Source organism: Cryptotermes secundus, unplaced genomic scaffold (assembly GCF_002891405.2).
Source record: "Cryptotermes secundus unplaced genomic scaffold, Csec_1.0 scaffold238, whole genome shotgun sequence".
Lineage (NCBI taxonomy): Eukaryota > Metazoa > Arthropoda > Insecta > Blattodea > Kalotermitidae > Cryptotermes > Cryptotermes secundus.
Window position 1 is genome coordinate 859114 of NW_019728500.1, and position 18569 is coordinate 877682.

General features: G+C 40.2%; 1 protein-coding gene across 2 annotated transcripts in view; it reads right to left on the reverse strand.

The window, feature by feature from the left end:
- Positions 1-18569, reverse strand: part of LOC111865196 — a 132613-nt gene that overhangs the window by 57269 nt on the left and 56775 nt on the right. The gene's annotated exons all lie outside the window — the stretch shown is intronic.

Sequence of the window (18569 nt, forward strand, 5' to 3'; positions counted from 1 at the left end):
TAGTAGTAGTAGTAGTAGTAGTAGTAGTAGTAGTAGTAGTAGTAGTAGTAGATCAAAGCCTAAACCAGTATGGCTTGCCCTGGAGGTGTAGAGAACAGAATTTGATCGAAATCCTTCCAGTAGCTTCGGTGCTTTGCTTGAATATTTATGGTTACAGTGACAAACTTTGGGAGACCAACACAGTTTCCTCCAATGTTCTAAACGCGACTGAATATTATCTTGAGGGAAATTGTATTTGCAGTACGAAGTGCACTGAAATCGTGACAGAGAGGAGTTTGAATCTTTGTGTCCTAATACCATTGATATAAATTTAATTAAATCCCATGAGAGAATAATAGAATAACAGTCCCATAGAAACCCCATTAAACTATTCCATATCTCCCACAAGGGCTCTAAAAATATTGTACACAATATATCAACTACGTATCGAACACATCTGTGTTATTTGGGAGGCCTGTGTCCCAGGCGCTAGACCACCTGTGCAGCATACACATTTCATCTCTGTATCTTAATCAAATTGAGGCTTTCAATTAATAGGACAAACCAATTGAAATTCCAATAGGCGTGACATACTCAATTCCGGCTCAATTTGGGTCCCTTTCCATTATGACTGATGAATTGTAACAGAGAGTGCAGTAACGCCAGGGGCGATCAGATCAGATGCAGCCGCGCCGTGCTGTTAGGACTGAAATTTCTCGTGATTTCCCCCGGTCCTGCAAACATTCAAGTTCTCCTCTCGGATATTGTCGGAAGGCTATACGCGGATGGGAAGACTTAAGCGAGAGATTCAACCATATTATACATTTAATAGGCGCGTTGAACGGAATGGGTTACCTTCACATTACTATAAAAAGTAAAACATGCCTATCACAATGGACGTGCTTTCCGGGATACGAGATATATTTACTGCTCATACACTGGGATCGTGGGTTCAAATCCCACACTCTGTCATATGTCTGTAGTGACTCTAGACAGGGTTCTGGGATGGGCATATGATATATTGACCACTTACAGGTCGCAAATAAAAATAAATATAACACTATCGCTATTTTCACACTTTACAAAATCACTCTTAGCTTTTCAAGCCAGGAGTGTCTTCACTAGTAGTCACCTGGTAACGACTTCCAACAATGGTTATTCTTCTGCTTCCAGACTCAAGTCCTCTCTGAACTACGGCTCCCTTCTAACTGCCTTACTTCCTTACAACTGTTTATCCTTGTCAAACTCAAAGTCAGTTGGCATACTTAAAACCTCTTTACAAGGACTGAGTAGAAAACACGGTTTCCATCAGTATCTCTATTTTTCCATGCGTATCCGTTTCCGAGGGAACGTGTTTAAAGCGCCGTTGCCTACAAATGGCTCTACACGCTCCCTTATTGATTTATACGAGTACAAAGAGAAGCTTTGTAACGCCAAAATAGAAGAGCTCTTTTCTGTGTGGTCCTTACCAAGTTGTTATAAGCAAGGGACAAGTTTAGAGCTTAGTCAGTTCCGTACGGGAGTCTGTGAAGAGAGGACTTGAGCGCGTGAAGCCGAAAAACCACCACTGTTAGAAGCAGTTGCCAGGGAACGGCTGGTGAAGACACAGAAGGCTGTAAAAGGCTTAGCGGGAGCTGTGATGATTTGTGAATTGCTGAGATTAGCGGAGGCCCTGTAATTGCTTACATTTCCGAGTCACGTGTATAAGTGGTCAATAAATTCATTGACCAATCCAAACCCCGTCTATAGTCACATACATATACGTGACAGTATTCTTAATACCCACCTCGAATCTCAATCCAAGAAAGAATGCCCTATCACAGTAAAACTGCAAACGGATAAGTGGAATATTAACCGCCCACGTCTTCAGAACTACGGATAATGCAGCCAGCATTCTGTGTTCTTGGCTTGGTTTTGTTTCTTGCTCGCATTCGTACCGTAACATGTTAAACTAATTCATCTCTGTTGGGAAAGTAGCTACCGTTTTCAGGGGAGCTCAGCACTGTGCAGCTGTACTATATCACATGCATGAGTTGGCCTGGAGACGCGCCCTGTCCCACATTTACGACCCCGCCCGACGGATTACAACAAATCATTCCTCTTAATTCCTTACGTATCTCCACCTGAGCTTCATCGATAGTAATTAGGGGAAGTACTCACATCTTCATACGTATATGCACCCTCTACTCTGGATTTCTCATAAGTGAATTACTTTTCTGAGCCTGGCATAAGTGGAGACTGTCTCGTGTTTGCCAGAAAATATAAATCCATACAGTATTTTCGTGGGAAAAAGTCTTGGAAAAAATGTCATCCGTAGAACTGAGAGGAAAGTGAAAGTGTAATACGAAGGTGGATGTTGGGAAAGAGAGAATGTTGAAAGAAGAGAACTGCATGGGACTTGCGCAGGATCGTAGCCAATACTTTGGTATTAGGGGTGTTGAAATTTTGAGGTCTATTTGAAGATTGCCTACATGTTATTAAATTAGATAGCCAGTTATTTACATGGTTTCTTACTTGGTTTCTTAGTTAGTAACCGTCAGTGTACAATTTGTTATATGATTCATAAGACGTTTAGCGGCATCCCATCAAATGCAAAAGTTGGTAGTTGGTTAATTTATAAATAATAATTGAGGGAACTAATATATCAATTGTACTAATTATTGACTACTTAGTTTCGTACTTTGTTTAACAATTCCATATCATCTAATAAGATTGACGGATTCTTAGTTATTAAGTTTTTGAAATGACGCTCTATCAGTTCAGAATTTTGTTCGTGGTTAGTAAGATACTGTTACATGCACGTCCATTGCTAGGCAAAGTGTTGGTAAGAAATTTCCCGCGAAGACAGATCCTTGATAAAGAGTCCGTTGTTAGGTTACGCACCAATAGAAGAAGCTGTTTTTTCCGTGTCCGCGGTGACGTCACAACTGTGCGTGGTGATCACTTGACATGCGTTTTCTGTAGACCCGACCGAAGGCCAATAGGCTGGATGGATAGAGATCACATGATATGTGTTTACTATAGGTCCATGTCCGTTCCTCGGCTGTATAAGTGAAGCAGTTACAAGTTAACGAATAATATCCGCAAGAGCACGCGAACAGAGCGAATTGGAACCAGGAGCACAGAAAAACTAGAAGTCGGCCTGTGAATACTTAACGTGTGATAGAAGAGTTTGTTCATGTGCGATATTTGGAATACGTAATTCAGTGAGACTGTTATAAGTTCTTGTGTTATAAACCCGTGAGGTCTAGTGCAGGTTGACTGAGAATTTTAGTGTGGAGTGATTGTAAATTGTGTAAATCAGCACTAGTGTTATAATTACTTGTAGTTACGAACTGTAAGTATTCAATAAATCTAATTAGCAATCGCAACCCGCGTCATAGTCACTGTGACACGTGACAATATTAAACTCCACTTGAGCAACTGCGTAATTTGTTTGTTGTTTGGTTCATATGTCGTTTAACGACTGGAATTTATAAGCAGTAAGTGTTGATGTCTTATTTCGTCGGCTCTTTGACAATTATTTGGCGGATTATTAGGTCTGAGTTAGTTAGTTAGTTAGTTAGTTAGTTAGTTAGTTATTCAGTCAGGCAGACAGATTTTTTGAGACGCCATAATTCCTTCACTGACTATATATCCCAGTCAGTAGTAATGACCAGGGTACAGGCTGGAAGACAGGGCAATCGAGGTTCGATTCCCGGCAGTTGCAATATTCTCCAAGGAGTACAGGCTGGTTCTGAGACACGCCCAGCCTCATATCCAATGGGTACTGGGAGATCATTAGCCGCCGTTAAGGTGCCCGGTTACGAAGCTGACAACTGACCTCAATTTAGTGAAAAGGATAAGAATGCGTGGAAGTATTCCTCCACTTCCCCATACGTCCCAATAGCGTAGTGTATAATTAAGCGCAAGTGCATCCTTACGTGTTACCATACAGCAGCTGCTGCACGCCATAGTTTCATTCCGAGAATTTATAAGTAGGTTTGAAACGGTGCCTTCGTCTTGGTTGTTGGAAGTTACAAGATTATAAGTGTCTCAAATCCAAGTATAAAGAGTATTTTATTTTCTATTACGTCTGTAATGTGACACTCACAGTGTCGCTGTATTTGCGTTCGCCTTCGGTTTAATAACCGTGACGGAGCAGCGCAAATCATTTGCGGTCTGCTTACCCCGTCGGTTTCACCACATTTATTATTGCAGGCTTCAGTAAATACACTTCCTATTTCACAACCCAAAGGCACAGAACAATAATTAATAATGCTGTTGTGTATTTAATTAATTCCATATTATTCGTGTTATATAGTACGTTTGTGTGTGGGCCTTATGCCTGGCTCTCATGCGAATGGTATTACAGTTGTTTAATGTAAAATTACGGTTTCCCTGGCTTAGTAACAGTAATGCTGTGTTTGGGAATAGGGGAAATTTATGTTTCGTTTTTATTAATCTCACAGTGTAATAGTTATAACACGAAACTATTAAGAGAACAAGAAACAGACTGAGATTTTGTTACTGAAAGTACGAACTTTCCCACCTCCCTCTAAAGTATTAAACACCAATTCAAAATTTTCGAATATTCCTATTGTCAGTCAACGCGTTGTAGATTTAGACTTCTATCGACAATACTTGATATGGATTCAGGAATCACCGTGCCCCTTCTTCTGAGGATGTAATACAGATTGAGTTTTTCTAAATTAAGGTCTTTCGACCCAAAAATTCTTTATGGCAAAGAAGAACTTATTATTTATCTAATAATGCTTATGTCTTTCATAGGTTCTTTAACGACGTTTCAAGCATCGAAATTATATAGTGTTGGATTGTGAGTGAATGATGATGAATCTGAAATAAATCTGTGACCTAATCGAGGTAATATATCGGAATTTGCTTGGAGCGACTGAGGAAATCCACGAGAAATCTAAGTTCGAATAGCCTGTGTTCCGACTGTGATTAAAACCGAACACCTCCCAACTACAAGTCTAGAGACTTACCTCTAGATTATCTTGTTGGGTAGTTCTTACGTAGATTATATGTAATTATATAATGGGTAAATTAAGAAGAAATAATAATTTTGGAAATGATGACCCATGCAATATTTTATTTGGAAAAATCTCAAGAAACATATCACACTTGAAATACATAATTGCAGGTGAAATGATTCACTTTAATATCCTCCCATCTGAGTTAAAGTCTTTCTAGTGTCTCTTTCCTTTTGGTCCTCCTACCAAAATTCTGTATCCGTTCCTCTTCTTTGCCATTCGTGCTACATGTCCTGTTCATTTCTTACTTCATTTCATCATTCTAATTATATAGTTGGTGAGTACAGGTCATTAATCTCCTCATTACGCAATTTTCCTCGGTCTCCTACTATTTCGCCCTCTTGGGTCCAAATATTCTGCTTAGGACCCAACGAGTATTCTCAAACAGTCTCAGTTTGTGCTCTTTCCTTAATATCAGAGAACGATTTTCACTCACATCCATACAAAACTGAAGGCAAAATTAAATTTTGTGTAGATTCTAAAGGATTCAGACGCTGGTGTATGTCGCTCGTGATTACTGGGCTTTTGGGCTTTGTCCATCGTCCGTTATTCTAAAGAACATAAAATATCATATTGTTTCAGAATATAGACCTGTTTCCGTCCTCATGTGAGGATGCTATGTTCTTCTGTGTTCTTTAGAATACCGGACGATAGACGATATAAAAAATCCCAATAATTCATAGTAAATTTTGTGTAATTTTAATTTCTACTCTTTTTAGACAGCAGACAAGTATACAAAATGTTCTTAACCTAACGGTAGCAAGCATTATCCGAATTTCATTTGCCTTTAATTTCCTCGTGAATCAGGTTATGGTTTGTTGTCGATACTGACAGGATCGTCAAATGCATAATTAATAAAATTGAGGAATATAATTTTTGTGACAAATCGCATTTATCATTAAATTCGTTGAAATTCTGTTTGTCATATATTAAACAGACGCATGGAAATTTTGTTTATGATTCCTATTGGTGCGATATACGCTTATAGTGTGATCAGTTTTTTACGAGTCTGTTTTTTTCTGCAACAGTAGATTTGTTACGACAATAAATGAACACGAAGACAAATAGAGTACACGAAATCAAAAAGAAAGAGGCAAAGACTATTGTAAACCTGATTCGACTTTGGTAGAAAATAGAATGAATGTGACAGAAAGCGAGTTTTTCCTCATAGAGACCGTTTGTGCGTTTTATTGTTAATATCCTCTAAAAGCAAGCTTCTTAAATTGCAGATTAACGTAACAGGATCTTTCATAATTAGTTATGCAAATTGAGGAAAATAAAGATGTTTACAAATGGTTAGGCATTAAGCGACGGTATTACCAAAATAGACGCCTCACTCAAGATGATGGGTTGTGCGACTTAACTAATATTACAATTCCGGTTAACTTATTGGTCGCAAGATGTGAGTGCCAGCTTGTTCGATTTAAGTTTTGGTTTTACAGTACATCCCACTGTTCAGACTACAGTCACTTGAAGTTGAGGAGTACTAATTATGGGAGTCATTTGATACGTTCATTCCATTTCACTTGCTCCAACAGTGTGGAATCTAATTCTTACATGTACTAAACAACGAATGTTTTAGCTTGGGATGTGAATTCCACGGCTTAAATCGTGTGCCCAAAATTGCCTCGTAACTCAAGGAAAATTAGAAACATTACGTTTACGTCACTTCTAAAGCTCCTTTGTTATATCCATCGCTCTTTCTGAATTCTACATTAAGAAGGTCCTTTAAACTCGTGTTTCTCCCGCGATGGAATGTAACTCCAGAAGTGTAATTGGGTCGCAATTATATTGTAGCATGTAGACCCGTTGCGAAGTAATGAGTCTGTAAATAATACACGTTGCTAGGCAACAGATTCCTAACATGCATCAATGGACTAACTAGAATGTGATGTTCTTCACGCGGTACATGCGCTAGTTGGGTGACACAGCGATAGAACAGTTGGAAGAGGTGTTTTCTGTGCCTTCCGTGCCGAAGTGTTATAAGAGGTACAGGTCTAGAATTTAATTAGTTATGAGACAGTCGTCGGACAGTAAGGATGTGAACACGAAAGTTGAGGGATTTACGGCTTTGGAAGCCGTTACCAGACAACGACTGGTGAAGGCACAGCAGACTGAGAAGTCTTAGTACGCGCTGTAGTGAACGGCTGAGTGAATTAACGACAGCGCTGTAGTTGCTTGTAGTTACGATCTGTAAGTGTTCAGTAAACCCAATTACGAATCCAGACCCCGTACATAATCATTCAGCCACGTGACAATAAAAAAATTAGTTCCAGTTATAAACAATAACGAGCCTTCATAAAAATAGAAGCTAGTAAGCGGTTAATAAATTAACAGTAGGATATTGATTCACTAGCTTACTTTACAATGCATCCTCCTGAATAGCCTCTGGTTATCGTGGAATAGAGCCTGTCACTAACACGTGTATAAAGTTACAGAATATATACGTCAAACATCTTCTTCCTATGCCATTCTGTCTTCATCATTAATCTTTCTTATGTAAGTTTTTAACAGCTTATAACCTTACACAAGTCTCTCCAATTTCCCTGTCGCTTTGAAAATGTGATTGTTAGAATTTTTGAAAGAAATCTTTTTTTACAGTTAGTGACTTCCCTAAAACTGAAGTCGCCATGATGATGTCACAATATATGGAACTTTCAACTAATACCCAGTCTCATATGTCGTTGTAAAGATAAAGGCATCCCTGTAACAGGCCGTGAAGGCCCACAGGGTTGTGATACGTCGAGGATCCCACATTTTCTAGACAATCGGCTCACAGATGACAGTAAGGTTGTCAGCCTTACGCTCCGGCCACCCTTTGCCCCCCCAGAAAGATTTCTGGTACTCATTTCTGTTAGAGGATGAGTCGACCCCAGGGTCATAGTTCGGCTGGAAGTATTAGGTAAATTGAAAAAAAAAATATCCACCTCACCGGGACTCGTGCCCGCGACTTTCCGGCCTCAATCAACTACGCTACCGCGTACCCCTATATATAGTTGTAGCCTATAATAATGTGAGTAGCTCATTCCCACTCTCCGCAAAAGCACAGTAACTCTAACTAGCAACCTGAAACCTACAAGTGTCCGCACTCAAACCTGCACCTTTTCCTTCTTGCCTTTTAATATAGCATTTGGCAAATTCCTTCTATGTCCTGATTTACCTCGCTGGCAGAAACTGGAGATAGCGGGCACCAGTATCGATAGGGTATGGCGACAGTAGAAATTAAAGGGGGACGTACAATAGACTATTAGACGCGGTGCATGGGGAAACGAACTGAATAACTTAATGCCACGATGAAGAATTTGCGGAGGCATCATGGATGATTTTTCTGAACGTATTTACTCTTTGTTTAAAATATCATGCGTAGAAGCTTCGCGAAATATATTGTCACGTGTTAGAGTGACTATAGACGGGATTTGTATTGGTGAATAGGTTTACTGACCACTTATATGTCGTAACTACAACGGCAACGGATTTTAACACAAGGCTACACTCCAGACATCCCTGTACTGCAGCACACACAGTCTTCGAATCACACGCTCAATCTTCACAGACTGGCGAACAGATCCTCTTGTTTCCATCTGAAACTGAAAAACTGTCCGTTAAGTCAAAGTCAAAGTCATATTGCGACTGACGGTCAGTCAGTCTGTCTGTCTTGGTGTCGAGCCCCGACTGGGGCTCATGACCAGATTTTTTTTTCTTTATATGAAAGTTACTGTCCTGTTCATTTGGGGCGCCCTCTCTGACAAGAGGTCGGGTCTGTCATTTTTCAGTCATAGTCTGTGTTAGTAAGTCCATTGTCAGTATTTACATATATTTATAATCTAAACTTAATTCCTATTCCTATGTACAATATATACAAGGCCTCTGTCAATCCAGGCTCGGTACAGCAGATTATGCCCTATTTCTACTAGTATTCGCTACCACAGTAGCCTAGTCACTTGAACGGTAGTATGCCTGACCGCCGCCAAGTTTAAGCCTCTTATACTTTCTGTGTCTGGCTTCGCCTAACTGTCCGTTACTGTTGCCATTTCGTTATATATACTCGGGGTCGGACCACACCACAGAAAACACCGCTCTTGTATTGTTGGTCGAGTGTGTGTTGCGGGCGTTGCCTAGCAATAGGAGTCTGCGTCACAGTATTTAGAAATGTTATCTATGGGTTCGAGAAGACGTAGATAACGTTCTGTTTGTAAAATGTAGTTGAAAGATGACTGTTTGATATTTTGTAGGACCAACGCGGCATACAGGCTCTTGTTCATCGCTGGCAAAAGTGCATAAGGAATGGTGGTGATTATGTGGAAAAATTACTTTACGTAGCTGCAATCTTGCTCTATTTAACTGCGTTATTGTGCTTTCTGTATCTGTTGTAGTTTTCATTAAAAAAATAGAAGGCATTATATACGGAATGCTCCTCGTACATGACACGTCAGTAGCATAACTGAATTGTGAAGTTCTACAATAAATATGGCTATTATTGGTCAGAAATAATTATGAAGGAACAATAGAAAATTTATGATATTCCTTACAATGCTGATGAACATAATTTCAAAGTAACAAATTACAGGGATAGCTTTTTACCTTTACCTTTTTACGTTGACCACTACAGAAATGGTGCGGTGCGTAACTTGGTTATTTTCGTCAGTATCTGTCATACGACAGGTCCACAGTCCAAAACAGTTCCTCCTCTTAATGCGATCTAGAGCTTTCTCCTTCAAATAAAAATATCCTCTTCTGTCCCCAAGGTCATCCAGCATTTTCTTACGTCATTTTCTTCGTCTTATGGTCGCATACATGCTATCTCTGTTTTTGGAAAGAGACTGTCCAGGAAAAGTGATAATGTGGTAGTTTTTCCATTTGCTTTCCACATCGCAGTACAGCAGCCGTTCAAACCACTCTGGTCACGCCTGTTGCTATACGAACTTGAACCATCTCGAGCATCATATGCTCTGTTCTTCAAGTCACTGCTTCCAGCATCAGTTTTTGGTTTTTGGTGTCTCTCTTCGTCTGATGCCTACCCTTTGACCTGTCCAGCAAGAGAGGCCCTGCCAATAGCTACGCTACCGCTGGTATAGCTCTCAGGGTCTTTGGCATTTAGTAAAATGGGGATTTTTGATAATATATATATATTATGTTCGCCGCAATGGAAATATCACATTCTACGATTGGAACACGGATTTAAAATGATTAACATATGACTACGAAACATAGGGCGCCACATTCGAAATGGAGGGAGGAAAGTACTATTCAGGAGGACGTAACAGAACAAGCGAATAATAATCCATAGAGATGATAATGATGATGATGTCACGTGATTGAGTGATTACAGACGTGGTTTGTACTGGTACTTGGATTTATAGAACTCTTACAGAAAGTAACTACAAATAACCATAATGTTTATGCTAATTCTCACAGTCTGCAATTCACTACAGCACGTACAAATCCTTCTAAGTCTGCTGTATCTTCACCGGTTGTCGCCTTATAACGGCTTCTAACGTCATAGCTTCCTCAGCTCCCGTGTTCAAGTCCTTACTGGCCAGCGACTCTCTCATAACTAACTCCTATTTTTCTGATTGCCGTCTCAAGACTCTCTCGCAATCGTAACTGCTCCTAGTTATATAACCGCGGTACGGACCGTATAGAAAACACCTCCCCCAACATTACTTCTATTGTTCTGTCACTTAGCTATCGCACGGAATGCGTAGAGAACACAGCTTCCCAGTTGCTCCGTTATTGCATCTTATGAATCTGTTGCCTAAAAACGGGAGTGTTTTCAGAGCCGTTTCCTATCAACGACTGTCTCTGCTGGCTTGAAAACTCTTCTGTTGAGCAAATATGCCACAATATGTTATATGTACAATTTACGACTACCTAAATACCGTATATTTGTATTTACGCCGCTCATATTAGTCTCGCCAAAGAGAAAGAAGTCCCTCTTGCATTTCTTCTGTGTCCATATGGCATTTTAATGATGGGGAGGCATCAGCAAAGACCAGACTTCTCCCTTATGATCAGAGACGCTGATCACGTCTAAATCTGCTGACCACACTCTACTGAGGGACGAGCATATAACAAGACTAGAAATTTCTGACATCTTCACATTGTGAAGTTTCTGCAGACATGACGCAACCTACCCCACAAAATTCATGTCTGTATGTAAGTATTGTAGTTCCCTAAAATGCAATTTCCTGCAAATGCTATTTCAATTTCATTAAAAGTACAGTTTTAGCCTCGGGCAGACATGACGTTTCGAAATGTAAAGCCATATAAAAAATGAAACCTGGCTTCCTGCTTTCAAATGATTATACAATTTACCGTAAAAGCATATGCAAACGTAGGAAGAGAGAAGTCAAATTGTCGGTTCTATTTTACGTAGTTTCTTAGTAAAGGAAAGCAAACGGCATGAGGTCTGCCAAGCAATGTAAATGGTCCAGTTCTCTGTCGGAACTAGGAACTATAAAATAGTACTGAAGTATGGGAGGAGAAGTAGAGGCAAAATTATTACTTACTGCAAGTCCTCTCCGAAGATTTATCGTCTATGTGACCAGCATGTAAAGACTATGTAATTTTCAGGTTTTACCACAAGGAAAAAGGAATAATTTACCATATGTCTTATTGAAGTACTCAATTTATGTTTCCACTATTTTAATGCCCTCTTAACGAAAAATTCTGTCAAAAGATGTATGTTCTTCAATTTTAGAGTGTTTCAGTTCTGTTATATATTATGAACTAAGAAAGAAAGCGCAATAGGCCGCGCCATAGCTCAAGCGGTTAGTCGCTGGCTTCCCATTGCGGCGGCCCGGGTTCGATCCCGGGTGTGGTCAAGTGGGATTTGTAGTGGAAAAAGTGGTGTTGGGGAAAGTTTTCTCCAAGTACTTCTGTTTCCCCTGCCAATCTTCATTCCACCAATTGCTCCACAATCACCCTCACCTATCATCTGGGGCTGGTACAATAGGCCAGAAGTGGCCGCAGTACAAGGGACTTAGTCCCACCCCACTAGCAATAAAAAAAGAGAAAGCGCAATACAGTCTGATCAAGTGAAATATCCAACAAGTATTACACTCTTGCTCCCTCCACGTGTCCTTGAAGAATAAACAATTGCTCAGCTAATTATAAACTTACCTCGCTTTCATAACACTCGAAGTTTAATTACAGTATTGACATGATCGGAGCGTTGATCCCTACTCTGAGCTCCGTGAATAAAATATACAACCTCACAACATATTTGTTATGGAATTTTTAATATTATCACCAATCTACTTCCAGATCTCCGCAAATAGTTTCTTTCCTTCAGGCTTTTGACTAAAAATTTTAAGAACTGGTACTTGTGGATCTCACAGCCATTTTAATTAACGCCTAACAGGGGCATAGGCAACCTGTCTTTCAGCGTCGGAAGGCTAATGTGTACGTATTTGTGTTACTGGAGTTAAGGATGTGTAACTTATCTCTCTTGAGCTCCATTCATTCACCATTCATTGCTTGTTTTTTGCTTTAGTCAATGACAAACTCTAAAAGTTTAAGTTTGTTTATTTAACGATGATGTTAGTCTATGCAATACAGCTTCGATGATTGGATGATTAATGAATATATAGCAGTTGGTTGGATGAGAATTGGTAGGGGAAACTAAAGTACGCCGAGAAAGTCTGATCCGATGCCACTTTATAAACTAAAAAAATCACATGATCTGACCTGGGATCGCACCCTGGCCTGTGAACTGTGTAGTTACATAACGTTGAATGGACAAATGGTTGCAACCTAAGAACAACTAGGTATTTTGGCTGAGATACGAAACCGGGACGTCCCATATACGAAACAATAGTATCTCACTGAGAGACCTCGGCTTTCATTATGATCCAAAATTACTCTGCTATTCCGCATTTTACATTAATTTCCCTTCAGGTAATATATCTTTATTTGTATATGCAATGCGTTTATAGCGGTCAACATTTCTCTATACAAGAAACTCGTACTAAAGGCTTTCGTACGAAATTCCCACCGCATAATGACATGATATTTGCCTTCCCTGCCCTTAAGTTCATTACAACTGGGGTGTAATAAATACTTCATTGTAATACCAGGGGAATCAAAGTGACCAACCCTCCTGACATCTCACGTAAATCACCCATAATGCCCGCCCTTCCAGACGCCAAAATGCATTCTCTGTTGGCTCTAACACTCAGCAACCAGAAGTGAAATAAAACATAGGTCCCTATCGTATCTAGCGTTGTCTATAAATCCGTATATATGTCTGTATATCTTTTTTTTTATTGTTAATGGAGTGAGACAAAGTTCCTTGTACTACGGCCACTTCTAGCCTATTGTACCAGCACCAGATGATAGGTGAGGGTGATTGTGGAGCAATTGGTGGAATGAAGATTTGCAGGGGAAACCGAAGTACTCGGAGAAAAACCTGTGCCAGCGCCACTTTGTCTACCACAAATACCACTTGCCCAGAAGTGAGTCAAGTGGGATCGAATCCAGCCCGTCGCGGTGGGAAGCCAGCGACGAACCGCTTGAGCTATGACGCGGCCCCTGTATATCTATTTATTATCATACATTGTATTCAGTGTGTTATAAAATTGCATATAGATACACACACTCTGTGTAGAAAAGTAAGGCTATCCCTGTAACAGGCCTTTGAGGCCCATAGAGTTGTGAGACATCGAGGCTCACACATTTTCTAGATAATCGGCTCACAGATGGCGGCGAGATTGTCAGCCCTACGCGCCGGCCGCCCTTTACCCCTCAGGAATATTCCTGGTACTTATTTCTGTTAGAGGCTGAGTCAAACCTAGGACCATAGTGCGGCTGGAAGGATTAGGTCAATTGAAAAATCCAATAACCTTATAGGAAATGGAACCCGATACCTTCCGGTTTGTAACGTATTGCCTCAACCGACTACGCTACCGGGTGCCTCCCATACCCTATATTTGTACATATATATATACCGTATACATTCATGTATTCTGTACGCCTAGCCATGTATGTGATTTTGTTTCCCATTTGTACGAGATGAAATTGGAAAATAAAAGAGATATTTACCTTTCATAGAAACTCAGTTCTGAATTAATGCAGAAAACATCACTTGTTATGGGTCCTCTTTTTTTCTCTGTATCCACAATACAATTTGCTGAAATCAGTTATATTTAACTACAATATTCCTGTGAGTGTAGGTCATGAAAATTCTGTTCGATAATATTTCATGACATACAACGAACCTTCATAAGCGAAGCTAAATCCAGTCTCCCATTTTCAGACCCTATATCCTCTCTTTCCAAAAACAGAAGATCACATTAAGTGGAGGAACTGTTTTGGAAGAGACTGTGGACCTGTCATCTGACAGTTACTGATCAATCAATCAATATCCTCGACCTTACTGTCTTAACTTTGTATTTGATACTAAACAGCAGCACAAGGTTTAGTGTATAGTATTACTTGGTCAAAGAATAAATTACTTAGTTATTCAAGATATGCCACTGTTACAAAAATCTAAAAATATAAATTCCGTACGGACAAAATTACAACTAAGCTTTCTATCGTGAACCAGTCTCATCCATTTCATTTTCACCAGGTACATCATCATCTTCAAAGTTGCGTATTTTTCTATTTATTACGAAGGATTTATATGCATTTTTCTTCTGAAATCTCTATATTTTGCCCATTGTAGCTTCCCCGTTTGACCTCCTCCTCGATGTTGAGTACAATATAAATTTGTCATTCTGTATCTCAATTCCCTTTTATACATTTAAATATTTATATGTTTCGTGTTTTCCAACAAACTGAAACTTTGGACAGCTGCAGCCTTTACATTGAAGGATGAAGGTCAGACCTTGTAGAAAACAGGCTAGGTCAGCGTTATATCGATAAAACTTTTGTGATTGACATTGCCCTCAACCGCTGGATCCTACAGCACAAGGAAAATTAGGATTTAATTCCATCAAATGCAACATGGTTTTTAATAATAAAATTGATCTTAGAGAGATAGGATGGGTTGGTATGGATTGGATTTATGTGGCTCAGGATAGGGACAGGTGGAGGGCTCTTGTGAACATGGTAATGAACCTTCGGGTTTCATAAAATGTTGGGAAATTCTTCAGTAGCTGCACAATTGGCAACTACTCAAGAAGGGCTCAACTCCATGAGTGAGTGAATTTGTCTTAGAAGAAATGTTTGAGTAAATTTTGTACTGGATGAGAGGCAAACCTTCGCTGAGTTTATTCTTCTTATAATTTCATCATAAAATTATTTGTCTATATTTGAACTCCACCAGCAATCGCGACACAAGTGTTACGTTGTTATCCTACCTTCGGGGTATCGTAGACATTCCTCCGAAACGTCCATAAGAGCCTACTAGACTACATGCGTCTTAAGTAAGGTAAAAGTGAAAAGCTGTCCCTGTGCTTAAGTAATTAAGCACTACGCCATGAAGGCGTATGGAAGAGTGGATATATAAATCCACATTTTCTTCACCTCGGCACTAGGTGAGTGGTCAGCTTCACGTCCCTACCGCTTTACCCCTGGGGGAAGAGCCCCAGTACCCATTGGATAAGAGACTGGGTGAGCCCCAGAACCGGTCTGGACGACGTGAAGAAGAGAAAAATCTTGTCTCAATCGGGACTCGAACTCCGACCACTTTGTCGTCCAGCCTGTAGCCAGTCGCTATACCGACTGAGCTTTCCCGACGTAGTAAGTAGAAGACAATATAAATATTCACCTCCAGCATCATTTAATGCACTGTAATCTGGAGCAAATGTACGAGTATGTAGTTGTCTGTACAACGCTGGTTAAGGGCTACCATGCAGATGTTGAACTGGAGAGCGCAATCTCTCCAAATTCTTTGCTCTTCATTCCCTGTTCATTCACTGCGGGGGGACACCCAGGGGTTTGCGGACTTTCTGTAAGGAATACGCATACTTTACATAATGATGAACCCAAGGGTCATGTAAGAGATAACACCGGCGGCTTTAATTGAAATGTAGTTTACGATAGCCCATTAGCACGTAAATTATGCAAATATTATGTAAAACAGGAAAGTTTTCTTGAAGGTTGGTACAGTCTACAGGGGAACAATAAAAGCTTTTGTTTATAAGCTCTCTTTTTCTGCCCCCTTCCCCTCGCTTACTACAGGTAGAACTTTTCACTCGCCCATGTTCTAATTAGGCTCAAGTGGACATGACACGAGCAAATTCCGGTGACGTTTCTGGATTCATTTAAAGACGCCTAATGAACTGAATATGATGTCAAGTTACGGAATCATTATGAATCATAAATGGGAGAAGGGCAGCTCAGTCATTATAGCAATTACTCTCGCGGTAAACGGCAAAGAAAAAGAAAAGTAAAGTTTTCCCTGTGCTTAATTCATTAAGCACCACGCCATGAAGATGTATGGGGAAGCTATAAGGTATAGCTCCAAATTTCTTGACATTGGCGATAAATAATAATATCATAGTTTTTTGGGAAATAACGCCTTATAATTTCTGTCACTGCCAATGCCACTGCTACTGTCACTGTCACTGCCACTGCCACTGCCAGATCTGCAGGCAGCAAGTTCCTCCGGGTCCCTCGTGCCTATGTGTCTATCAAAATACCAGGCAATACATCCCAGAAGGCCGGAGCCTCAGGGTTCGGTTCTAGCAAGGGCGCATTTTTTTATCTTCCCCACCTCGTCCAGACAGCCTCTGAGGCCTACGTAATCTCCTCTACAAAGAGTATGGAGAGATCTTTCAACGAGGGAATGTAGCTGTTACGTGACGCTAACCATTCTACAGTCACAATATTGTGACATGTACGCTCACTGCTAGGCAACGACAAGGTGAACACCTTACCACGGAAACAAGCATGCGCAACAGTATGATATCCATTGCTAAGCAACAGGTCAGTAAACACGCCTCCTTAACGATAGAGGCTGTGTTTTCTACGCGGTATGTGAAAAGTGGTTATAAAAAGTGTTCAGCAGCATAAAGTGGGGCGATGAGTCGAGTTTCGAGACGCCAGCCTGGCAGGATAATAGCTTGGGAGCAGAGGAATTGAACTGAGTCGAGTCTTCGGAATCGGCAGTTGCAGAATAATGGCAAGAAAGGAATTCGGTTGCGAAAAGAAGACTCCATATGTGATTTGAGGTGACAGCCAGACTGTTATAAATCCGTTGCCAGGATACGACTAGTGAAGATTTAGAACCCTAGTGCGTGTGTAACCGTGAACTGTAAAGTGTGTAAATCAGCGATAGCGCTGTATTACCTGTAGTCCCGTGTTTTGAATTTATAAGGTACAATAAATCCAATCATCCAATACAAAACCTAGTCTGTAGTCACCACTAGGCGTGACAATATCAAAATAATAAATATAATTTCATCAAACAAAAATTATTATATATACGCCCACAGAAGCCTGTTATGTAGGCTGAACGGAAAACATTTCCTAGTGAAAGCGCACGTGCCTTTGTGCCTGACATTTAATAATCATCGATGCATTTCCATTAATTGACCAGCTTCACATTCAATTATTCAGGTGCGACAGACAAGTTTGTTTCTGGTCCAGTGGTCGACATGAAGCTTCGCAATATCCATATCGAATTAAGCCTGGGACACTTGATCCCAGCCTTGTTACCGTACATGGAAATATGATGCTTTAAAATTTGTTTTCCGGCAGGTTGATGCCCTGCATTGGAAATTCGCGATAACAAAAGCAGCCATGAAGCCGGAAAAATATAGACAAAACTTGATGGAACAAGATCAATATAGATCAAAGGACTTTTCCCCTGAATTGCTTTCAGAGGAGAAAAATATTACTAATAACCTTAACAATGAATTGAGAGATGAGGCCGTCAAAGCTGTGAATATTATATTTGAGGTCTTTCAGTATATGACACAGTGTAGCCTAGCAGATAAATACCAATGTTTCGGAGGAAAACGCTGCTGCAGATTAGCCATATAACGCCGTTTCTACCCTGAAAAAGAAGGCGTCAGTTTCATCGAAAAGTCATACATCTACCAGATTACACAGTATCACACCTCAGTAGATCATATTTTTTATTTTAACACTTGTTTTGTGTTTCAGTAACACAAGAAAATAAATTAAAGGTAAAAAAGCCGTAAAGCCATACCTGTAATAGGCCATGGAAACCCATAGGGTTATGAAACGCCGAGGGTCCCACATTATCTAGACAGTCGACTCACAGATGGCGGTAAGGTTGTCAGCCTTACGCGCTGACCTCCTTATACACCCTAGGAAGATTCCTGATACTCATTTCAGTTAGAGGCTGAGTCGACCCCAGGGCCATAGTGCAGCTGAAATGATTAGGTCAGTTGAAAAATCCAGTTACCCCATCTGAAATTGAAACCGCGACCTTCCGGCTTGTATCATGGTATCTCAAGAAACTACGCTACCGCCTACCCCACTACCCAGTAGTACAAGCTTAAAAATAGTGAATTAAACATATATAAAATGTATTTACTAAAGTACTTCTCGATATTGAAGTTTCTACGCCTATATATAGATACATTGTAACGTGGATGACGCAACAGAAAGGAGGGGTCACGCGAACACTGCATTTCCACG